At 41.4% G+C, this 26051-nt stretch overlaps 1 non-coding gene across 1 annotated transcript; it reads left to right on the forward strand.

Annotated features, from left to right (window-relative positions):
- Positions 1 to 22959: 22959 nt before the first annotated feature.
- TRNAG-UCC (transfer RNA glycine (anticodon UCC)) lies at positions 22960 to 23033 on the forward strand. Its single transcript has one exon. It is a non-coding gene; the product is annotated as a tRNA-Gly (tRNA).
- Positions 23034 to 26051: the final 3018 nt, after the last annotated feature.

A 26051-nucleotide genomic window follows, 5' to 3' on the forward strand; every position in this document is an offset into this window, starting at 1 on the left:
CTCTCAGGTAGGTTGCCTATCATCACTTCATTTAGTTGTTCTTCTGAGGTTTTATCTTGTTCCTTTGTCTAGAACATGTTTCTTTGCCATCTCATTTTGCTTAAATTTCTATTTATATTTTCACATATGTAGTATGTTAGTCATGTTTCTCATGAAGAAGTGGCCCTCTGCAGGGGATGTCCCATGTGTCCCAGCAGTACACTCCCTTCTCATCACCCAAAGGCCAGGGACCAGCTCATCCTGGGGTAGGTTCTGATCTGTTTGTGGGTTCAGTTTCACAGGCTGCAGGAGCATAGTTTTCTTACTTCTGGTGTCTGCCCCCTGGTGGGTGAGGCTGGTCCAGACACTTGTGACAGCTTTATGTGGGAGGGTTGGTGCCTGCCCATGGGTAGATGGAGCTGGGTCTTGTCTCTTCTATTGGACAGGGCCTCATATGTCTACAGGTGGCTATAGACTCAGAAAGTCTTTAGGCATCCTGTCTGCAGATGGGTGGAGCTGTGTTCCCATCCTTTTAGTTGTTTGGCATGAGGTATTCCAGCACTGGAGACTATAGGTTGTTGGGTGGGGCTAAGTCTTAGTGCTACTAACACAAGCAAAACGTCTGCCTCCAGCAAGAGTTCATGCAGATGAACACTCCCTGATATGTCTACCAACAGCTTTTATGACACCAGAGAGAGCCACAGCTGCCCCCTACTATTCCCCCCATGGACGCTCAAAGACCAGCAGGTAGGTCTGGCCCAGGCTCTTATGAAGCCACTGCTTTTGCCCTGAGTCCCACGGCATGCAAGACCTTGTGTGCACCCTCCAAGAGTAGAGTCTTTGCTTCCCCCAGTCCTGTGGAGCTTCTGCAATTAAGCCCCACTGACCTTCAGAGTCAAATGATTTGGGGGCTCCTACTCCTAATGCAGAAAACGTTGGCATATTATATTTTCTTGGACTCCAAAATCACTGTGGACGGTGACTGCAGCCATGAAATTAAAAGACTCTTGCTGCTCGGAAGGAAAGCCATGACACACCTAGTAGCATATTAGGAAGCAGAGACATCACTTTGCTGACAAAGGTCAGAACAGTCAAAGCTACAGTTTTTCCAGTAGTCATGTACAGATGTGAGAGTTGGACCATAAAGAAGGTTGAATGCCAAAGAACTGATGCTTTTGAATTGTGGTGCTGGAGAAGACTCTTGAGAGTCCCTTGGATGGCAAGGAGACCAAACCAGCCAACTCTAAAGGAAATCAACCCTGAATATTCATTGAAAGGACTGATGCCTAAGCTGAAGTTCCAATACTTTGGTCACTGGATGTTAAGAGCCAACTCATTGGAAAAGACCCTGATGCTGGGAAAGATTGAGGGCAGGAGAAGGAGGCAGCAGAGAAGGGTGAATGGCATCACCGACTCAGTGGACATGAGTTTGAGCAAACTCTGGAGATAGTGAAGGACAGGGAAGCCTGGCAAGTTGCAGTCCATGGGATCCCAAAGAGTCAGACATGACTTAGCAACTGACCAACAACACCTACAACAGGCCAGGGAGTCTGAGGTGGGGCTCAGAATTCTCATTCCTAAAATAGAACTTCGGTGATATACTTGTTCTCCAGTTTGTGGATCACCCACCCACCTGGGGGGTATGGGGTTTGATTTTATCGCACGTGTGCCCCTCCTACCATCTCACTGCGGTTTCTTCCTTGTCTTTAGAACATCTGTTTTGGTAGGTTCTGGTCTTTACTGATGGACTTCCCTGGTGGCTCAGATGGTAAAGCGTCTGTCTACAATGCAGGAGACCTGGGTTCGATCCCTGGGTCGGGAAGATCCCCTGGAGAAGGAAATGGCAACCCACTCCAGTACTCTTGCCTAGAAAATCCCATGGACGGAGGAGCCTGGTGCAGGTTACTGCCCATGGGGTCGCAAAGAGTTGGACACGACTGAGTGATAGTCTTTACTGATGATTGTTCTGCAGTTAGTTGTGATTTGGGTGTGCTTATGACAGGAGGTGAACTCAAGGTCCTTCCTCTCTGCCATTTTGTCTTCCTCCAGATCAATGCTACTTGAATCAACACCTTGTCCAAGCAAGAAGAAAACCAGTGGAGAGTCTAAAAGGTATCCTTAAAAGCTACCCAAGCAGGATCATCCAGCACCAATGGCTATCAAGATATATCTAATTTGTAAGCTATAGGCATATAAGCTATAATTTATAGGAATGGATGAAATCAAACCTGAAGACAGGGAGAAAAGCAGAAGTCACAAATGGCAGCCTGTTTTTGGCCAAGCCAATAAATGAGCTTTGTTTGCCTTGTCAATGTTATTTTAAAACGATGTTATCTGACTACACTTGAGCAAACTCAAATTGCCCCCAAATTGGGCAATTTCATCCAACAAAATCAATTTCCAGCTTCTCTTGAAAAATTAGAAGTTATCACAACACTGGGCTCATGTTTCCACTTGGCAATAATTGGAGGGAACTGAGAAGCCATGGCTACCCTAACAATGACTGTGTGTCTCTCAGTTAGCCACTGCTCTCATTGAGTTCAGTAGTTTGATTTACCTGCTTGCTCCCTGTAGGCATCCGAATTTATGACCTTCTGGTTAAAATCAGAGACGAGGTTTGAGAAATGGAAGATTTTGCCTCCTGCTACAGCTCTTTATAAGCCAGTATCTTTCCCCCCTATCTAAAGCTTTATTCATCTTTTTATTCTCATAGGACCCTACTATTCCCTGGGGTCTGCACATAATGGAGATTCCCTAAGTATTTTCTGAAGCTTTTTTTTTTGGAGTGGGGAGGGGTTGGCTGTTTTGGTTTGTGGGTTTGTTTTTTTTTTTTAGCTTCAGGTAAGTCAGTGTTTATACCTAACTGCACTTTTTTAAAACATGAATTTGATGTTAATGTATTCACTGGCATGTTCATAGTTCATTCCTCCTGTTCACTGTCATCACCTTGAACATCTGCTCTGATCAGAGTAATATTAATAAAACAGTAATGGCCCATTATCTGTCCAATTTCCTTTAAAATTGGAGGATCTTACAGAATCTTTATTACCTCCTTTGGTGAGTAGTCGGAGAAGGCAATGGCACCCCACTCCAGTACTCTTGCCTGGAAAATCCCATGGACCGAGGAGCCTGGTAGGCTGCAGTCCATGGGGTCGCTAAGAGTCGGACACGACTGAGCGACTTCACTTTGATTTTTCACTTTCATGCATTGGAGAAGGAAGTGGCAACCCACTCCAGTGTTCTTGCCTGGAGAATCCCAGGGACGGGGGAGCCTGGTGGGCTGCCGTCTATGGGGTCACACAGAGTCGGACACAACTGAAGCGACTTAGCAGCAGCAGCAGCAGTAGCTGTGAGCAGTAAGAATTGGCACACACAGAGTTGGGTAATATAGGGAGTTCTGTGTAATGCAAAGAATTTAATAAAGCCTTAAAAAATATGAAATGAAATTTCCTTTTCAGTTGATCAGGCTTTTCCTTAGTTTTCCCTACCATCCTTCACTTGGAAAGATAATAGAGAAGAACTGAGATAATACGTCTTGATGAATGAAGTAACCAGGGGGATAGAAAGAGGAGAAATTTCCATTCTCAAAAAGAAGGAAAACTGCTACCTCATAGAGTCTACTGTATCAGAATCTGACCAAGTTTCACTGGCTCTGGCAATAAATTCTTCCTGCAATTTGGAAATACAAAGCAATTGTACAATCAATATCATAGAAGTGCCAGAGTCACTTATCTGCACACCCTCAATCATTGTATTTTAATTTTCTCACTTTTCTTCTGCCAACTGAAGAAAGCAAGAAACGAGCTGATATTAGAAATAAGATACAGCAAGTCTGAAATGGTAGTTAGGAGATCAAAAATTAAACTTGTGGTCAGAAGTTTCCTCTCACTTTCAACAGTTCCCTCAAACCAAAAATAATAAAGATAAATTTTATTTAATCACATTAGCTCATTAATCACATAAAGGCCTGGCTGTTGACTCTTCACCTTTCCCAGTGGGGCTGAGAAAGTCAACAAACTAATAAAATAAAATGAAGTCTCTAACCAGAAATTTGAAAAAAAAAAAAAAATCCCTTCATTAATGATTAAGAATAATGTACCCTTGAGATTCAAGTTAATTTTTCCAAAATTTCGTTTTAAAAAATCAGGAATATTAGCTAAACCAAACAAATGGGATTTTTTGCACCCTCTTTTTTAAAAATAAGAGAGATTTTAACGAGCTTCCCCGTTCATCTTGATTAAATCAGAATTTTAGGAAAAAGTAACCTAGCAGAACTTCAGAAATGTGAAGTTCAAGTTCAACTAATGAAGGGAAAAAGACTTATTTAAGTGAATGATCCTCCCATTTCTGTGTCAGCTTCGCACTTTATTAGATCGTAGAGAACAAAAGGCTCCAACCCTCCCACTGGGAATCTTTAGCTGGAGCCCTGGGCACTATTGTTGATTTTATCCTAAAGGGCTTGGGAACACATTTTACAAACAGGAAAATAAAGAGCAAATAAGTGTGAGAAACATTCAGTGAAAGAAGGTCAATGGGAATAGCTCACATGCTGTCAAAGTCCCACTGGATTTCTTTTAAAATGATGTAGGTAGATGCATTTTTGGTTGGTGTGTTTAATCAGATACAGGTTTCAAAATGATATTCATTTGTCTCTTTCCTTATGTGGAAAATAATCACAGTTTTTCAGGGAAGAATCTTCTGGTGGGTTACCAACTGCTAGGCTCATCCTCTCATACAACCAAATACCTTATTTTCAGCCTGAGACTCAAGGATGCTTTCTTTGGACAAATCAACATTGGCTTCACATACAGAAATTCCCCTTTCTAAGGTTACCCAGTACAAATGAAGCATAGGAATCCCATGACACCTGCAAACATTTCTCCTCTTCTGACTGAATCTGGCCAGGCATGGAATCAGAACTAGGAACTCAGGGACCTACCCACCAGATGAATGCTACTTCACGTTGTTTTTGATGTTACTTTCCTCTTAACTAAAAGTGAAATAACGAATCACATGATAACTTCATGATGAATTTTGCACATGCTAAAATATAAAAGAGAAGACGTTGTTTCTTGACTTTCCAGTATATGTGAAGCACATTTTGTACTGGAACAAACAACTTGAAAATGTATTACATTCACAAATGGCATCTGAAGAGAACAGTTGCTTATGTGACTGTAAAAGAGAGAAACTCCAACCATTGATAGAGGGCTGCCAGAAATACTAGAAAAAAAAAAAAAAAAACCAAAAGCTTTCTCGGTTTAAGTTAAGGAATAAAATTAGTCTCCTACAAATCCTACCCTTAAATCAAAAGATGAAAATCATCCAGCTTTATTATACAGACCTTTCCAACTAACCATATGAATAATTCAGCCTAAGAAAGCCACTATTATCCAGAATGGAATCTCTAATACGCAATTGAAAGTTTTCTTAGGATCTCAGAGGAGTTCCAAGATTGCATTTTTTATGACGGATGGTGGTTATGACTAACTAAAATTCTACCACAAAATATAAAGTTAGCTGTAGACTAGAAATCTATTGACTTGTCAAGCATTTGGTCACTAGGAGCTACCCAGAAAAGACACACCCAGTACAAACCTATATCCGTTCCATCACTGACTAAGTATATATTTGTTGAGGGCCCACCACACACTGAGTCTCATGATGGAAGCTGGGGTGTGAACAAGATAGATATGGCTTCTTCTCGTGGAGAAGGAAAAGGGTCTAATTCTCTCATCCCGAACCTCTCAAGCTACTCATGGTAGAAATGCCTCAGAATGATGAAGGTGCTATTATTATTGGTGTCAAAATGAGAGAACTCTTAGTTCCATTACTCACAAGGCCAAATGATTGATGGGGAACAGAGAAAAAAACTGTTCAAATCACTTTTATCAGTGAAAAAAAAATTATATGGAGTTTGCAATAGACTGAATGTTTGTGTTGCCCTGCCAAATGTATATGTTAAAATCCCAACTCCCATAAAGAAGATGTGGTACATATAACAATGGACTATGGACCATAAAAAAATTAAATAATGTCATTTGCAGCAGCATGGATAGATTATCATACTAAGTGAAAAAAATCAGACAGAGAAAAACAATACCACATGATATCGCTTATATGTGGAATCTTTTAAAAAGACACAAATTAACTTCTTTACAAAATAGACTCACAGATGTAGAAAACAAATGTATGGTTACTACAAGGGAAAGGAATGGGGAGGGAAAATTAGGAGTTTAGGATTAACAGATATGCACTACTTTGTATAAAACAGATAAATAGCAAGGACCTACTGTATAGCACAGGGAACTATGGTCATTCTCTTGTAATAACCTAAAGCGGAAAAGTCTCAAAAAGAATAGATACACATATATATAGCTAACTCAGTCATTTGCTATACACCTGAGGCTAACACAACATTGTAAATCAACTATACCTCCATTTAAAAAAGTACAGTGATGCACGTTTTCAACTAGTATATCATATGGGTTCTTCCATAACTTTGATTTTTGCACAATATTGTGTTTGAAATTTTTCGTTCATGTTTATTCGTGATGTTATAGTTTGTTGTCAGTATCAGTTCAGTTCAGTTCAGTCGCTCAGTCGTGTCCGACTCATTGCAACTCCATGAATCGCAGCACGCCAGGCCTCCCTGTCCATCACCAACACCCGGAGTTCACTCAAACTCACGTCCATCGAGTCGGGGATGCCATCCAGCCATCTCATCCTCTGTCGTCCCCTTCTTCTCCTGCCACCAATCTCTCCCAGCATCAGGGTCTTTTCCAATGAGTCAACTCTTCGCATGAGGTGGCCAAAGTACTGGAGTTTCAGCTTCAACATTAGTCCTTCCAATGAACACCCAGGACTTATCTCCTTTAGGTTGATCCTTTGCTTGGATCTCTTTGCAGTCCAAGGGACTCTCAAGAGTCTTCTCCAACACCACAGATCAAAAACATCAATTCTTTGGCACTGAGCTTTCTGCACAGTCCAACTCTCACATCCATACATGAACCAGTGGAAAAACCATCACCTTGACTAGACGGACCTTTGTTGGCAAAGTAATATCTCTGCTTTTTAATATGCTGTCTAGGTTGGTCATAACTTTCCTTCCAAGGAGTAAGCGTCTTTTAATTTCATGACTGTAGTCACCATCTGCAGTGATTTTGCAGTATCAAAAAATAAAGTCTGTAACTGTTTCCACTGTTTTCCCATCTATTTCGCATAAAGTGATGGGACCAGATGCCATGATCTTCGTTTTCTGAATGTTGAGCTTTAAGCCAACTTTTTCACTCTGTTCTTTCACTTTCATCAAGAGGCTTTTTAATTCCTCTTCACCTTCTGCCATAAGGGTGGTGTCGTCTGCATATCTGAGGTTATTGATATTTCTCCTGGCTATCTTGATTCCAGCTTGTGTTTCTTCCAGTCCAGCATTTCTCATGATGTACTCTGCATAGAAGTTAAATAAGCAGGGTGACAATATACAGCCTTGACATACTCCTTTTCCTATTTGGAACCAGTCTGTTGTTCCATGTCCAGTTCTAACTGTTGCTTCCTGACCTGCATATAGGTTTCTCAAGAGGCAGGTCAGGTGGTCTGGTATTCCCATCTCTTTCAGAATTTTCCACAGTTTATTGTGATCCACACAGTCAAAGGGTTTGGCACAGTCAATAAAGCAGAAATAGATGTTTTTCTGGAACTCTCTAGCTTTTTTCATGACCCAGCGGATGTTGGCAATTTGATCTCTGGTTCCTCTGCCTTTTCTAAAACCAGCTTGAACATTTGGAAGCTCACGGTTCATGTATTGCTGAAGCCTGGCTTGGAGAATTTTGAGCATTACTTTACTGGCATGTGAGATGAGTGCAATTGTGCAGTAGTTTGAGCATTCTTTGACATTGCCTTTCTTTGGGATTGGAATGAAAACTGACCTTTTCCAGTCCTGTGGCCACTGCTGAGTTTTCCAAATTTGCTGGCATATTGAGAGCAGCACTTTCACAGCACCATCTTTCAGGATTTGAAATAGCTCAACTGGAATTCCATCACTTCCACTAACTTTGTTCGTAGTGATGCTTTCTAAGGCCCACTTGACTTCACATTCCAGGATGTCTGGCTCTAGGTGAGTGATCACACCATTGTGATTATCTTGGTTATGAAGATCTTTTTTGTACAGTTCTTCTGTGTATTCTTGCCACCTCTTCTTAATATCTTCTGCTTCTGTTAGGTCCATACCATTTCTGTCCTTTATTGAGCCCGTCTTTGCATGAAATGTTCCCTTGGTATCTCTAATTTTCTTGAAGAGATCTCTAGTCTTTCCCATTCTGTTGTTTTCCTCTATTTCTTTGCATTGATCGCTGAGGAAGGCTTTCTTATCACTCCTTGCTATTCTTTGGAACTCTGCATTCAGATGCTTATATCTTTCCTTATCTCCTTTGCTTTTCACTTCTCTTCTTTTCACAGCTATTTGTCAGGCCTCCTCAGACAGCCATTTTGCTTTTTTTGCATTTCTTTTCCATGGGGATGGTCTTGATCCCTGTCTCCTGTTCAATGTCACGAATCTCCGTCCATAGTTCATCAAGTACTCTGTCTATCAGATCTAGGCCCTTAAATCTATTTCTCACTCCACTGTATAATCATAAGGGATTTGATTTATCTCATACCTGAATGGTCTAGTGGTTTTCCCTACTTTCTTCAATTTAAGTCTGAATTTAGCAATAACGAGTTCATGATCTGAGCCACAGTCAGCTCCCAGTCTTGTTTTTGCTGACTGTATACAGCTTCTCCATCTTTGGCTGCAAAGAATATAATCAGTCTGATTTCAGGGTTGACCATCTGGTGATGTCCATGTGTAGAGTCTTCTCTTGTGTTGTTGGAAGAGGGTGTTTGCTATGACCAGTGCGTTCTCTTGGCAAAACTCTTTTAGCCTTTGCCCTGCTTCATTCTGTATTCCAAGGCCAAATTTGCCTGTTACTCCAGGTGTTTCTTGACTTCCTACTTTTGCATTCCAGTCCCCTATAATGAAAAGGACATCTTTCGGGGGTGTTAGTTCTAAAAGGTCTTGTAGGTCTTCACAGAACCGTTCAACTTCAGCTTCTTCACCATTACTGGTTGGGGAATAGGCTTGGATTACTGTGATATTGAATGGTTTGCCTTGGAAAAGAACAGAGATCATTCTGTCGTTTTTGAGATTGCATCCAAGTACTGCATTTTGGACTTTTTTGTTGACCATGATGGCTACTCCGTTTCTTCTAAGGGATTCTTGCCCACAGTAGTAGATATAATGGTCATCTGAGTTAAATTCACCCATTGCAGTCCATTTTAGTTCGCTGATTCCTAGAATGTCGACGTTCACTCTTGCCATCTCTTGTTTGACCACTTCCAATTTGCCTTGATTCATGGACCTAACATTCCAGGTTCCTATGCAATATTGCACTTTACAGCATCGGACCTTGCTTCTATCACCAGTCACATCCACAACTGGGTATTGTTTTTTCACTATATGAGTAAACCACAATAAGTGGATATTTGAAAACAAGCCCAAAAAACCCCTGCCTCTGAATGTAATGGTATTAGGAGGTGGGGCCTTTGAGAGGTAATTAGAATTACATGAGTCCATGAAGGTGAATTCTTTGTGAATGAGATTAGTACCCTTAAAAGAGTCTCAGGAGAGCTTTCTTCCCCTCTCTGCCATCCACCATGTGAGGGTACAAGGAGAAGTCAGCTGTCTGTAACCCCGAGGAAGGCTCTCCCTGGAACCCACCCATTCTGGCACCTCCTTTTTGGACTTTTGGCCTCCAGAACTGTCTGGAGAACAATCTGGGCTACAGAACCCTCCAAAAGAGAGATAAATGTCTGCTGTTTATAAGCCACCCAGTCTGTGATATTTTTGTTATAGATGCCTGAACTAAGGCAAAGTTGATGTGAACTGTTTTTGTTTTATTATTGTTTTCCTTGTCTTGTTTCCTTGAAGATCAGATGATGAATGGATGGGAGTAAGATGAATGTTATCAACCACGCAACAGTAATTCTCATTCAAAGTTTTGTTGGCTCTGAGCTGACCCAGACAGACATCTCTGTCATCATCGCTCCCTTATCAATTTTATTTATTATATCCATGAAACATGTGTCGGTATCACCCAAACAGTACCAAGGACCTGGTCAGAGAATGTATCTCAATATATATCTGCATGTATTGAATAGTTAATGGATTAGATAGTTTAGAAATTGCACCCAGGGTGGCAAATGCAGATGGGTTGGAGCTGTATGAATGTGTAATAAAAATCTAATAAAATATTTGAGCAAACTCACACATCTGTGGGCAGATGGGAGGCATTATGTAATATAGGTCATTGCTACAGCAACCTCTAACCCCCTGGCTACTGCGCTGGGCCAAGGTTGAGTGTACAGGGCCTCTTTGAGTTTTCTTTCTCTGTCAACATTCAGAGAAATCACTTTTTAATCTCTCGAAAATGAACTATTAAAAATAGGAAGGCTTTGGCTCACACTCATACAAATGATGCACAAAATACCCCAAATCTTTGAACCAGGACCCTAGGTCTCACTGCTCATATTTGTTTGTTTTTGAAAACATAATATTTCCATGAATACACTTTGCTTCTCACCAGATGTCTTTCTCCCTGATAAATGCACTAGATGGGAATGTTTGAGGTGGTTCTTCCATGTAGCTTTGGAGAGTAATTTTAGAAGTGGTCAAACAATTGGTTATACAAACCAAAAACACAGAGTGAGAGATAGGTTTGGAATTTTCAAAAAGGCTATATTCACCAGATTATGTAAATAATATGAAACTAATATTCAGAAATCCTCACTTTAAAGATGTGTGGGTTTGGTGTATATAAATTTTACTGGATTCCAGAGTAACATTAGAATTTCCTCTGTCTACTGACTAATCTTCAACTTGATATTCTAGAGTGACTTTCTCACCTGGATGAAAATTATATCTCCTATAGTATTAAGTATTTAAGGTACATAAATCTGGAAAGTGGGGGTTAAGGGAAAGTGGGGAATCTACTTCTACAGCATCCGCGTGAAAAACTATCTAAGAGAATTTAGGACAATGTGTTTTAGAGACAGAACATTTATAAAAGCTTTAGGGTTAGCTATACCTGGACTCAGGCTTCCCAGGTGACTCAGTGGTAAAGACACTAGTGCCAAAGACACAGGTTCAGTCTCTGGGTTGGGAAAATCCCCGGGAGAAGGACATGGCAACCCACTCAGTATTCCTGCCTGGGAAATCCCATGGATGGAAGAGCCTGGCAGGCTACCGTCCACGGGGTTGCAAAAGAGTTGGACAAGATTTAGTGACTAAAACAACTAGCTACTTGGATTCACTTTTTTGGTCTTGTGACCTAGGACAAGTTCTTTAACCTTTATTACTCAATGTTCTTATCTGTAAAATTAAGATAATAAAAGCACCTACCTCCTAAAATTGTTGTGAGATTTAAATGAATTACTGTATATAAAGCACTTACAGCAGTGCCTAGTACATCATTAAGTACTCAATAAATGTTAGTAATAATTATCATTGTTGTATTTAAGACAAAAGGGAAAAAATTCAACTAGAAAAATTATTGTTCAACTATCAGAATCCTGAGCCCAAGCAGTAAGGCCAGTGAAAATTAATGACCTCAAAATGCCATGAGTCAGTTCTTAAAAATTCTCATTAAAAGTTAGGATCATTTATCACACACTTAGGCCTTGCTCTCTTAGCCTCTTTTGGTCAATCAAAGCCAAAGAACTGCTAAAATGAGGCCGATCACTGAAAAAAGGTATGTCTCATCATTCAACATAAAATTCTAGGAACAAGAGCTGTGAAGTGGAACGTGGCTAACAAACTTATCAATTTGAAAGATGATGTTTCCCAGATCGGCCTACACAGAATTTCAAAGGTGAAATTAGAACTTTGTATTGTGATCCATAGTGTATTTTATTATAAACCTTTCTTATCTATACAAATTTGTAGAAAATATTGTAATGAACAATGGTATACTCATCTCATCCAGGTTTTTATTTTTTTATTTTATTTTTTTTCTGTAAAGTTGTTTATTTTTATTTTTAATTTTATTTTATTTTTAAACTTTACATAATTGTATTAGTTTTGCCAAATATCAAAATGAATCCGCCACAGGTATACATGTGTTCCCCATCCTGAACGCTCCTCCCTCCTCCCTCCCCATACCATCCCTCTGGGTCGTCCCAGTGCACTAGCCCCAAGCATCCAGTATCATCATCCAGGTTTTTAAAAACAGCCTACTGAGCACACTTGTCAGCAGAAAATACAGAGCATGGGGCTGCCATGTGGAACAATTGCAGAAGGTACCATTCTTAGAGTGGAATGTGAATGACCCCTGTGGGTGATAACACATTGTATTCTACGTGAAGGGTGTCCCCTAGGATTGAGCAAAACCTGCATGCAGTCAAGAACTCCAGTAACCACTTCCTTGGATCACTCAGGAACTCTGTCCAGAATCTGCTGTTCATTAGTCTCAAGCCCATTTTTATACTTTTATTATATATGTATCTTAGTATTGATTTCCTCTTTGTACTTAGTATGAAATTATCATTCTTTATGAATCCTTCTGCAACTTGCTTTTTATGAAAAAACATTATCTTTCTAAGATATATTCCTATTCATCCATCTAGTTCCAGTTCATTCAATTTAACAGTTGAATAGGATGACTATATGAATAAACCAGTTTACTTAATTAGACATATGCTTTTCAGGGCACGCTCAGGGGTTTCCTTCTTTCTGCTTTTTTAAAATGAGAGCATCAAAAGCTTTCAATAAATGTAAGCTGTTATTGCACCTCTTGTTTTGCATTCACTACCTTAGTGAACAATATCTATTCTATGCTCCTTCTGTGTGCTTCCTTTAATTCAGTTATCTTAAAAGGCTTAAAACTGTGCTACCTAGACTTGGGAACTTCCCTGGTGGTCCTGTGGTTAAGAATCCACCTTCCAGTTCAGGGGATGTGGGTTTGATTGCTGGTCAGGGAACTAAAATCTCACATACCATGAGCAACTAAGCCTGTGAGGCACTACTAGGGGGCCCACATGCTCTTCAGCCTGGGTGCCACAACTAGAGAAAGCCCATGCACGGTAATGAAGGCCGAGCACAGCCAAAATAAATAAATAACAATTTTTAAAAATTTACCAGGCTGCCTCAGAGCACGAGATCCATGTATGATTAGGTCTGGCCAATCACAGGCAACCATGAAAGGTGTTCAACATGACAGTAAGATAGACTCTGTATGCCTGCCATTTCTGCTGCTGCTGATAAATGTGGTCATGGAGGTACTGGGTTTTTTCACACAGTGATGGAAGGGATCCTAATATCCAGTTACTCATGAGGTTTGAGAGGCAGGGTGTCATGTATCTGTTTTGTCACTGTGAATCATGGCAGCTCTGCTGTGGGTCTGGAACTGGCAGTGGCAGCAACTGCTTCCTGATGACATGATCATCTTGTGATTGTGGCACTTTCTTGCTCAGCGGGTTGGATGGTTTGTGTTTATGGCTCAGTCATCTGTTCTCTCCTGTAGCTTCAGAAGTCATACCTGAAAGTTCAACCAAGGGTCTATTTCTTCATCCTACTAATGATTTTATTCAATACTCTATCATCAGAGATGGATTTATGTGTTTTTTATAAAAACTGCAGAAGTAAGATATTTTAATTGCTATAAATTAAGGCTACCGTCTCTTTCCGCTCAAACTTCCCCTCAGTTACACTTGCTTCCGTTGTTGATGGAGTGGCCTTAAGCATTTGGGGGTCTAGTTAAGAAAAAACTGAGTTAGGTATACATTTAGATTAACAGGCACAGTTTTGTGCTTACAATGTCTCCTAATGCCCAGTGTGTGATCTCATCTGGCTTTGTGATATGAGAAGACAGATCCAAAGATCATACCGCAGTCTAAACATGCCTGTAAGTTCCGCTGAGTGGTAGAAGAGCAGCAAAGTTTAAAACTGACAGAGCCAGGGGCCAATCTGTAGAAAACTCCCAAATCTTATAGTTCATATAAAAAAAAATGAGATAATTGACAGTTTTCTCAATTTTCTAAATAATTTGGCAATAGTTCTAAAACTTTACATGGCATTATCAATAATGAGTTGTAAAGATGAAAGGAATTTTCTAAACTATCAATAAAACAAAATTCCAGTTACAGCAAAAAGACTAAAATACCTTATTCTCTTTATAAAAGTGATACTACAAAATTACTATCAAATAGAGCACTAATTTACAATAACCAAGATAGTTATCTTATAAAGCTTAAAACTATGATACCCAGGCATAACCAAGACACAGAAAATAACCCAAGGGCCTATCAACAGATGATTGGCTTAAGAAGATGTGTTATACATATACAATGGAATATTACTCAGCCTTTAAAAAGAATGAAATATTGCCATTTGGAACAACATGGATGGACCTGAGAATATTATAATTAGTGAAGTAAGTCAGATAGAAAAAGACAAATATTATATGTCACTCATATGTGGAATCTAAAAATAATACAAATGAATCTACGTACAAAATAGAAACAGACTCACAGACATGGAAAACAAGCTTATGGTTGTGAAAGTGAAAGCGTTAGTCACTCAGTCGTGTCCAGCTCTTTGCAACTCCATGGACTGTAGCCCCCCAGGCTCCTCTGTCTGTGGAACTGTCCAGGAGAGACTACTGGAGTGGGTACCAAGTCTCTTCTCCAGAGGAGAAAGGGAAAGGATAAGTTAGGAGTATGAGATTAACAGACACAAACTACTGTACATAAAATATATAAACAATAGCACTATACAGGGAACTATATTCAATTATCTTATAATCATCTATAATGGAAAATCATCTGAGGAAACATACACATAACCCAATCACTTTGCTGTACACCTGAAACTAACACAAAATTGTATGTCAACTATACTCCAATAAAAACAAACTCATTAAATTTCAAAAAGTAAAACAAACGAATAAATATCTAGAGGATTACGAGGATGGATTCTGGGAGTGAGAGTTAAGGCTGAATATACATGTATTTACCAGAGACTGGATTCAGTGCTCTAGTGCACAGAGCTGCAAGTAGTCTTAAGTGCTCACTTACCCAGTTAACTGAACCTGAGTTCAACAGTGGCCTACACTAAATAAAGCTAGTTACTAGAAATTCCTTGATATAAGGTAGAGGAAAGTTTTCAGAGACTTGGGAAGGTAGGGAAGTCAAAGAAAGCTTAACGTGCCTGCCTGACTTACTCATTCATAGCTGTGGGCCTTGAAAGTGCTCAGAGGACCTCTCTTTACCAAAACATTGGAAATCATCACAGCCTCAATCTTTGCAGGTTGGGGATCAAGGCAGTGATATTTCTTCAGAAATAGACATTGACAGTGACAGCGAAGTCACTCAGTCGTGTCCGACTCTTGGCGACCCCATGGACTGTAGCCTACCAGGCTCCTTCGTCCGTGGGATTTTCCAGGCAAGAGTACTGGAGTGGGGTGCCATTGCCTTCTCCAGGAGATCTTCCCAACCCAGGGATTGAACCCGGGTCTCCCGCATTGTAGACAGACGCTTTACCATCTGAGCCACCAGAGAAATCACTCAGAAATAGAACCCTGAGTTAAATAAGGACAAAGCCAATCCCGAGTAGAAAAACCATGTAGCAGAAGGTAACAACTAGAGATAAAGGAATAGACTCATTACATAGAAAGCAAGGGTTTGATGATAGAACAGTTTGCTCTATTCTCCATACCACTCAACAAAGTCCCAAAGCCTCTTTGACTGATAAATGGAGGCCTGGCTTGAATCGAAATGACAGAGAACCACAGGTGCTGGCCCAGTTCCAAGATCTGAGAACAAGAGTCCCATGAATGAGGAAGCCAGGATCACCTGAAGAAGAAAGCTGAGAGCTGAGACACGGCCGTAAGCTAGGCTGCCCCCAAAGACCTGCTGATATTTACTACCATAATTGTGCCCCGGGAAAAGGGAACTATCTAGCTCTTTATCTAAAGACTTATTGGGCTCTGACTCTAAGTGAATGCTAATCCTTGAGGTCCAGCATTGCTCCTGTGGTCAACTATTAAGAAGGGGGACTTCCTGTGGTCAAGCGATACATGGAATTTTGATCCAAGTTGATCTCACACTGAGCCCAGTGTGTTCTTGAACACATCTTGTGGTTATATCTCCATACTTGTATGCAGACTTGAAAAAAAAAAAAACAACTAGAAGAATCCTCACATAGCTTTCTGACTTCTGGAGTTATGGCTATTATATATGGAGAAAAAAGTGTGTTAGTCACTACGTCATGTCTGACTCTTTGCAACCCCATGGACTTCAGCCTGTCAGACTCTTCTGTCCACGGAATTCTCCAGGCAAAAATACTGGAGTGGGTAGACATTCCCTTCTCCAGGAGATCTTCCTGGCCCAGGGACTGAACCCAAGCCTCCTGCATTACAGGCGGATTTTTTAACCATCTGAGCCACCAGGGAAGTCCATTATATATGGCAGAAAAGCCAAATGGAAACTTCCAGAACTACTAGTTCTTTCCACAATAGCAAACCAAAGGTAATACAACATCTCTAAGAAGAATCACAGAAATTAGTGATTATGTATAATTAATTCACATTCTGCCAATCAGATGAACTCAAGATTTGGGACACAAAAGGGAAGCAGAGCCTGCCTGCCTATGCTCGGTATTCTCTGCTGGCAAGCATGATCATGCCATGTGTGCTGGCCCCATCCCAGGGGCCAGTCATGAGCTTTGCAGGTGTCGAGAGCCAGGGCAACGTATCTGTTCTGTTGGGTGGATCACAGCAGACATGGCATTGATCTGGATCCAGCAGCAATAGCAGTAACTTTCTGACTGTGATGATTTCCTGAGTATGACAGTTACATCCTGTGACAACTTATTGACTCTGACAGCAGCGACAAGATTCTGGAGCCAGAGGTGTCTTGACCGTAGATGAGGTGGCAGCTTCTTTGCTGGCCCAATTCCATGATTTGGGGGAGTCATTTCTGAAAGCCCAGCCTAGAGTTTTTAGCCTTCTTGAAAATTCTAAAGCCATTAAATAACTTCTAATAAACACCTGTCTGCTTTATAGTTAGACTGGATTCTGTTCCTTGAAAATGAACCTGATTGATACAGAGCATACACATGTCAGTTTCTCCACAGTATATACCCAGGAGTCCACTAACTGGGTCATGGTACATACAGTCAGCCCTCCATATCCATGGGCTCCACATCTGTGCATTCAAATAACCGCAGATTGAAAATATCACCCCTCCGTTCCAGAAAGTTCCAAAAAGCAAAAGTTGAATTTGCCACACACCAGCAACTACTTACGTAGCTCTAGCTCTGTATTAACAACTATTTACACTGCATTGGGTATTACAAGTAATCCAGAGGTGATTTAAAGTATATAGGAGGATGTGCAAAGGTTTGGTGCAAATGCTATGTCATTTTATATAAGGGACTTGAGTGGCCACAGATTTTGGTATCTGCTGGGTCCTGGAATTAGTCTCCCCCATAACTGAGGGACAACTGCATACATTTTAAACTGTACTAGATATTACCTGGGGAGAAGGCAATGGCAACCCCACTCCAGTACTCTTGCCTGGAAAATCCCATGGACAGAGGAGCCTGGTAGGCTGCAGTCCATGCAGTCGCTAGGAGTCAGACACGACTGAGCAACTTCACTTTCACTTTTCACTTTCCTGCATTGGAGAAGGAAATGGCAACCCACTCCAGTGTTCTTGCCTGGAGAATCCCAGGGATGGGGGAGCCTTGTGGGCTGCCGTCTCTGGGGTCGCACAGTCGGACACGACTCAAGTGACTTAGCAGCAGCAGCATATATTACCAGTTTAAACCGTATAAGGTTGTCCCTCAGTTCTGGAGAAAGATATTACTGGGCTTCCCAGGTGGTGCTAGTTAAAGAACCCGCCTGCCCATGCAGGAGACACAGGCGATCCCTGGGTCAAGCAGATCCCTTGGAAGAGGGCACAGCAACCCACTCCAGTATTCTTGCCTGGAGAATCCCATGGACAGAGGAGTCTGGCAGGCTATAGTCCACAGGGAACAAATTCAGTGAATCTGCTCATTTTTGTGTTGAATTGCTTATTTCTTTATTGATTTATGTGAGTTCTTTATATAGTATGGCTACTAAATCTTGGCTATGGCAAATACCTTCTATCTACTGGCATGCCTTTTCATTTTACTGAAGTTATTTTTTGCTAGACAACAAAGTTTCACATTAAATGTATTAAGCTTTTCCTTCATTGTTCATGCTTTTGTCTTATCTAAGAAATCTTTTTTTACATGTCATAAAGATATTTTTCTATGTGTTCTTTTAAGGTCTTGAACTTTTTCATTCTTACCTCTGTAACTGGTCTGGAATTTACTTTTGTGGATCTATGAGACAGAAATGTGATTTTATGTTTTGCATGTGGATAACTGATTATTCTGGAACTGTCTGTTAAGTGGTTCATTCTTACTGCACTAATTGTTATGCTGCTGCTGCTGCTGCTAAGTTCTTCAGTCGTGTCTGACTCTTAGCGACCCCATGGACTGCAGCCCACCAGGATCCTCCATCCATGGGATTTTCCAGGCAAGAGTACTGGAGTGGGGTGCCATTGCCTTCTCCAAATTGTTATACTACTTCTGTCCTATTCCAGGATTCTATATACTCGCAGGACTCTTTCTGGGTCCTCTAGCTTTTGATTGCTTACTTTTCTGTATTTGTAGCAGCAACACATTGTCTTAATTTTTATAAGCCTTGATATCTGGTAGGGTAAGTTTCACAGGATGTTCTCAAAAATTGTTTTGGCTATTCTAATACACAAGAAGCTATATTTGTCGACTACAGAAATGAGAGAAATTATAAAGTATCACATGACTGACTATTTAACAAATAAACGCTGTCTTTTAGATTCTGTCAATATGTTTTCCCCTGACTAAATTTATTATATTAAGTTTTTGACCTTCAACTTAAATAACTTTCGTTCATACTGGTTAACAAGCAATAATTACACATCATTCATCAAGTAGATCAGAGGATACTGAAACTCATTTTTTTAAACTTAGTTTTCACAACCATACCATTCTACCTCCAATAAAAAGCCATATTACAAAATGACATTTTCAATCTGTTTATCTCTGAGTATACTAATTTCCTTCAGTCCTGAAAGATGTATGTGCACTTGTATATATCATTTATCTTTTGATTTGCTTTACCTCCAAGGAAACTATTGTAAGAGTAAGTCTGTTTCTCATTTAAATTGAAGATTCATACAAAGCCCTCCATAGAAGAACTTCCCTACCAGTCCAGTGCTTGAGATTCCATGATTCTCCTACAGGGGCTTGGGTTTAATCCCTGGTCAGGCAACTAAGATCCCATATGCCAAGTGCTCAAAAAGTTTAAAAAATTCAAAATAAAAATAAGTAAATAAATTGGGCCAAGATATTTTTTAAAAAACTGTTAAAACAACAACAACAACAACAAAGCACTCCATAGAACTGACTCAATTAGCGCTCATAACATCCATATGAAGAAGGATCACATCTGAGTTTATGTTACACGGCTTCACAGCGGGGTTGGTCACCAGAAAGACTAAGAGATAATGGTCAGCCCCAGTCACCAACCTTTTTAAGAAGTAGTGGGTGGAGCAGGGCTGGGAATTAAGGCCCTGCAAAAACTCTTGAATGAAGAGATTTGATGAGCTTCCAGGTTGGCTGAATGCAACTCCACAGGGACAGACGCTCCTGAACTCAGGACCCTTTTAGACTTCACCAATGGACCTCTTCATCTGGTCATTCCTCTGTTTCTTTTGTAACAAAATGGTGCATGCATGTGTGCTAAGTTGCTTTAGTCATTTCCAACACTTTGCAACCCTGTGGACTGTAGCCCACCAGGCTAATTCTGTCCATGGGATTCTCCAGGGAAGAATATTAGAGTGGATTGTCATTTCCTTCTCCAGGGGATCTTCCTGACCCAAGGATAAAACCGGTGTCTCTAAGTCTCCTGTATTGGCAGATTGGTTCTTTTCCACTAGCACCACCTGGAAAACCCAAGTATATGTTTACTGGAGTTTTGTGAGCCATTGTAGCATATAGTTAAGCCTGAGGAGGGGATTATGGAAACCCCGGATTTGTAGCCAATTCAGACAAAAGTTGTAGGTACGCTGGGGACCCACCAACTGTGACTGGTGTCTGAAATAGAGATGGTCTAGCTGGACTGAGCCCTTAACCTGTGAAGTTTGTGCAAACTCTGGGCAGAGTCATAATTGAGTTAAGTTGTGGGACATCCAGTAGATTTCACCTGAAAATTGAGTTGCATTGCTTTTTAATTTTTTTCAGTATTTATTTTTATTATTTATTTGGCTATGCCAGATCTCAGCTGTGTCATGTGAGAGCTTTAGTTGTAGCATGAGAACTCTTAGCTGTGTCATGCGGGATCTAGTTCCCTGACCAGGGATTGATCCCCAGGCCCCCACATTGGGAGCATGGAGTCTTTGCCCCTCAACACCAGGGAAGTCCCTGAGTTGTTCTGTTATGGGGAGAAAAATCCCACACATCAAAAGTGATCTATTTTGACATAGAGAACAGACTTATAGATACAGGGTGGGCAGGGTGGGGGTTGCTAGAGGAAGGAGAGGGTGAGATGTATGGAGAGAATAACATGGAAACTTACATTACCATATGTAAAATAGATAGCCAATGGAAATTTGCTGTGTGACTCAGAGAACTCAAATGGGGAGTCTGTAACAACCTAGAGGGGTGAGATGGGGAGGGACATGGGAGGGAGGTTCAAGAGAGAGGGGACATCTGTATCCCTATGGCTGACTCAAGCTGATATTTGGCAGAAAACAACAAAATTCTGTAAAGCAATTATCCTTCAATTAAGACAAATAAATAGAATCAGATTAAAAAGTGATCTGTTTGAGATGGGAGAGGAACAGTGATTTCCCAGAAGTAGGTACTATTATCTCATGTCCATTATTCAGAAGAGGAAAAGAAGACACAGAGCTTACACAGCAGGGCCAGGCCCTCCCTGCTAATAAGTCCCACAACCGAGGCTTGAATCTAGGCGATGTGGCCTCATCTCTTATAAACAGGATAACCCTACTGCCTCTCATTAAGCTAATGATCATAGGGGTTTATATTGATAGTGACAACCAAAGGTAAGTACTTATAAAGGAGAAGGGCAAGGGCTATAAAGGAGAAGGAAATGGCAACCCACTCCAGTATTCTTGCCTGGAAAATTCCATGGACAGAGGAGCCTGGCGGGCTAGAGTCCATGGGGTTGCAAAAAAATGGGCACAACTTAGCGACTAAAGCACCACCACAAAGAGCTATAAGAATACTTAACAAAAGGACATGACCTAATCTGGAGGGAATGGACAGGGAGTTAGAAAAGGTTACACTGAAGAGAAATATTTTAAACTGAAACCTGAAAGATGAGTAGGGTTTAGTTCCATGAAAGTCTTTTTTTTCCCTTCTTTTTTGAGAAGAGTGTGGGATTAGTGAAAAGAACCTTCTAGGAAAAGGGTAAATGCAAGAGTACAGTGGTGCCTTTGAGGAAGCCACTGCAGCTGGAACTCAGACAGAGGCAGAGTGTGGTGTGAGCTGAGCGGGGGGCCTGGTAGTCCAGGTCAGCCTGGACATGGGGGCCCCACGAAGGGATTTGGACTTGATCCTTCACCTCCACGGGGTTTTAAGCCAGGAGTGACATGAACAATTTGTGGTTTTTAAAAGGGGTGTTGAATACAGCCAAGTAGGCACAATACTAAAATTTCATTAAGAAAGGAAAACTTTTAGTAAAAATTACCCTAAATAATTACCTTTATTAAAATTTTCCTGAGAGGCTACCAATGTATCATCAAGATTTACATTTCACATGGAATCAGAATAACAGAATAAAGAGCACAGCCTTAAAAGAATTCCTATCAGACTTTCATCCCATCTATTCAAATCTCTCACTGCATGATTCAAGGCAAGTTATGCCACTGTTACGGGTCTCAGTTTCCTCATTGGTGAAATGGGAATAGTATTTACTTGTAGGCTTTGGTTAACACCATTTCTCTACCAACAGCAGCCCTCTAAGACTTAAGAAATTTAGTTAAATTTGGTCCAACTCTTCAGCGTGTGACCATTAAAATCCCTTTCTATAACTTCCTGTAATGCCCGATGGCCATAGTAATCTCTACTTTGGTATCTCTATACCCATCAGGCAACTTCAGCATATCAATCTGGAGGGAAGACTCAGGCCCTTGCAGGTTCACCAAGTTTTCTGACCCAGACATTGCATCAGTTTCACAAATGTATTTGAGATTTAGAGGGAAGGGCTAATAGAGCACCCTGAGCCCCAGGGTTTCCCACCTCACCGGTTCCACCTCCTATCTCCCTCTTGTCTTTGTCTCCGTTTTTCTCTGGTTCAACGACAACCTAAAAAACCACCCCTCTACTTGTTCAGAGGAGTTCTGTCCCACCTACATCCTCCCACTGTCTCACCTTGCCAGGCACTTGAGTATTATTCTGGAAAGACAGATTCTTAAGAGAATTTCTGGTAAATGACTTTTTTTTCATGAACTACATGAAAAATTTTTAAATGACTAAGTATAGATGGTGGGCTTCCCTGGTGGGTCAGATGGTAAAAAGTCTTCCTGCAATGCAAGAGACCTGGGTCGGGAAGATCCTTTGGAGAAGGGAATGGCTACCCACTCCAGTATCCTTGCCTGGAGAATTCCATGGACAGAGGGTCACAGAGTCAGACACGACTGAGTGTCTTCAAACAAGCTTACTTTACATAGACGGTAGCTGCTGTTATCAATATCTTTATTATGATTATTCATTGGTGCAGATATTCTGTTTCTTAATATGCAAAAAAAACATGCCTTTAACTCTTTATTTAGGCTCTGGAACCATCAGAGTCTCTCTGATCTAGGATGACTGCATTAGTTAGCTTCTTTGCTTAAACAAGGAACCTCAGGAATTCCCTGGTGGTCCAGTGGTTAGGACTCTGTGCTTCCACTGCAGGGGGCACAGGGTTCGATCCCTGGTTGGGGAACTAAGACTCCACAAGCCGTGCAACTCGACCGAAAAAAAAGAAAGAAAGAAACTCAATTGATAATAGCTTTCAAAACAATGGTTTATTTTTTCATTGACATTTCTCGGGAACTCCAGGTCCACCGCAGCTGTGTTTTTAGCAGAGGGTAGGCAATGGCCCTGCTCCACGTGTCATCACATTCGGGAACCCAGATTAAAGAAGCAGCCCCTTACATCAGAAATGCCAGCCTCACAGCAGAAGGGAAAGAAGTTCAGAATAAAACACACAAGGGCTCTCAAGCCTTCTGCTCAAACATGACGTAGAGGATGCCCACTCACATCCTATTGGCTGAAGAATTCCCGTTGCTAAGCTCAATGTCAATGAGATAAAGTGGAGACTGAACACACAAGTGGATAATGGCCAGACCTACGCAATAAAACCCTGACCTCCAACCTCGGCAGCAACTAGCCCAGGAAGCCAAACCACAACATCTGTAGCAGTCAGCTCCACATGGTCAGTGCTTGGTCAATGACTGCCAGATTTTTTTGCCCCTGCTTCCAACTCAGGATTGACCAGAGAAGCCAAATATCCTCCCAAACCAATCACACAACATTCCCGTTTCCAGCGAGCCTGCCTCCAGGGTCTCCATGCCAACAACCTCAATCAGTATACCTGAAGCCTTCCTTTTCTTTCACTGTAAAATAGCTCTCCTGCTCCCTTGCCTGCCTTTGACTCTCTGCCAAAGGCAAGTGATGGAGGCTGACTGCCTTGCTATGTAACAGCCTCTGAATAAATAGCCTCTGTTTGTTCTCCTTTGGGTGGTCTTTGCTTCTTTCCACAAAGTACACCCTTCCTATGGTGGCAGGGAGGATGGGGAGGGTTCCTGCAAATCACATGGCAATGAGTGAGGATGAACGAATCATCTTCTTTAAGGAAAAGGGAGAGTAATTAGAGGGGGGACAATGGCACAGGCTACCTTAGTCCACCCTCTGGATCATGGAGAGTTGCGCTCATCCTCCGCACATGTGCGCAATTCCATCCAATCACGCTCAAAAGTCCAGGCTCTCCTAATTGTCTCTATTCCATATCTGGGTAGGTCTAGTCTCTGTTCAGAGACATGGACTAAACCACAAGTTACAAACACAAGACATAGTAGTATCTCAGAAACATGATAACAGTAAGAAACACCCTTCAGAAAGAAAGGGAGATACGTACTGGTCACTTACCGATAACAATGCTAACCTCTGGGGCAAAATGTTGCAAAGGCCTCCTCCTCAGTGGAGAGTAAGTGCTCCTGGATCCAGCACTAGTTCTACTTCCTACAAGTCATTCTCTCCATGGCTCTTGCCTCTGCCCTCCCAGAGGACCTTCTTTTGTTATTATGCTCCCTGACCTCATCTGCAGAGGCCACTGGACAGTATCCCCTCCTTTGTGGCCGAGCACTGCTAAGGACACTTGCTGAAACGGTGAAGAAGACTTTATTCAGGACCACTTCGATTGTTGCTGAGACTCCTGATGTCGAGACTCCTGAAATAGGGGAGAGAAATTGGGCTCAGTTTGCAGATAGCAAGCACAAGTAGGGATTTACGGTCAATAAGCAGAATGAGGGGGTCAGTGGGTGGAAAATTACTAAGAGGAAGACATCAAGGCGAGAGGTACTTGCGAAAACAAGGTAACATGGTTCTTGCTGAAGGCAAGCCAGGGTGATCAGATATCAAGGGTGGGAGACGAGGGATTGTTTGACCCAGATACTGAGGGTGATTCCTCCCAGAAATGGGAGGAATTCTCGATAGAGTGGAGGTGGGAAGGGGAACTAGTCAAAAAGAGGGCTGCTGAGGGTCTTTGTCAGCATCCTTCTCAGCCTGCTTTCTGCCTGTAGATATTCAGGGACCCAAAGGTTTGCTTTTATGTTTTGAACAGTCTTTTCTTTTTTTCTTCTAATTCAAGCTGGTAGCTCTTTTGACGATCTCTTGATCTCTCTCTCCCCCCCACCCCCTCACACCGCACATACACAAAATACTCTTGGCTTTATACCTATTTGATTCCAGTTAGAGCCCTGTGCCACACCCACGGTTTTTTTTCAAGACAGTCCTCTGCGCCTTCCCTTATAGGTAGTTCAAGATTGTTGGTCTTTTATCAAATAGGCCTGCCCTTCTCTCTTTTCTCTGATCCACTCTGTCCAGTTGAGACAATTTCTTTGCAGGAAGGGGATGCCATAATATATTTAGAGATTTTAACAAGGGATGTGGTCATCAGGAGTTTTGACCAAGATTAAGTTGTAATTGACCGCTGTTACTCCCAGAACTCAGAGCATTTCTGCTGCTGCTGCTAGGTCACTTCAGTCGTGTCCGACTCTGTGCGACCCCATAGACGGCAGCCCACCAGGCTCCCCCGTCCCTAGGATTCTCCAGGCAAGAACACTGGAGTGGGTTGCCATTTCCTTCTCCAATGCATGAAAGTGAAAAGTGAAAGTGAAGTCGCTCAGTCGTGTCCGACTCTTAGCGACCCCATGGACTGCAGCCTACCAGGCTCCTCTGTCCATGGGATTTTCTAGGCAAGAGTACTGGAGTGGGGTGCCATTGCCTTCTCCGCAAAGCATTTCTAAATTTTATCTTTTACTGGTTGATGGAAGAAATGGTTATATATTTCAACCCTGCAAATCTCAACACTTCTAAATTCTCTTTTCCCTCTCATCCCAGCTTACATAATTCTTTTCTGAGTTCACTACTTTCCAGTTACTTGCCTAATCTAATCTATCTAATAGTAATTACGGCACTTCAGGGACATTCTGTTTTACAACATCTTAACCGAAAGTCATGGGTACATTCAGTGTATTTCTGTCTTCAAATGATCGTGGATGGACAATACACCAAATAATCACCATTCCATATCATATTGGGTAGGCCAATCAATTCGTTCAGGTTTTTCCATATGATGTGACAGAAAAGCCCAAAAGAACATTTTGGCCAATCCAGTAGATTGCCATTCTCCCCCATCTTTAATTAAAGTTTTCTTGCCATATACTGACCAAAAGCCAAT

This window comes from Bos mutus, chromosome 17 (assembly GCF_027580195.1).
Source record: "Bos mutus isolate GX-2022 chromosome 17, NWIPB_WYAK_1.1, whole genome shotgun sequence".
NCBI classification, from domain to species: Eukaryota; Metazoa; Chordata; class Mammalia; order Artiodactyla; family Bovidae; genus Bos; species Bos mutus.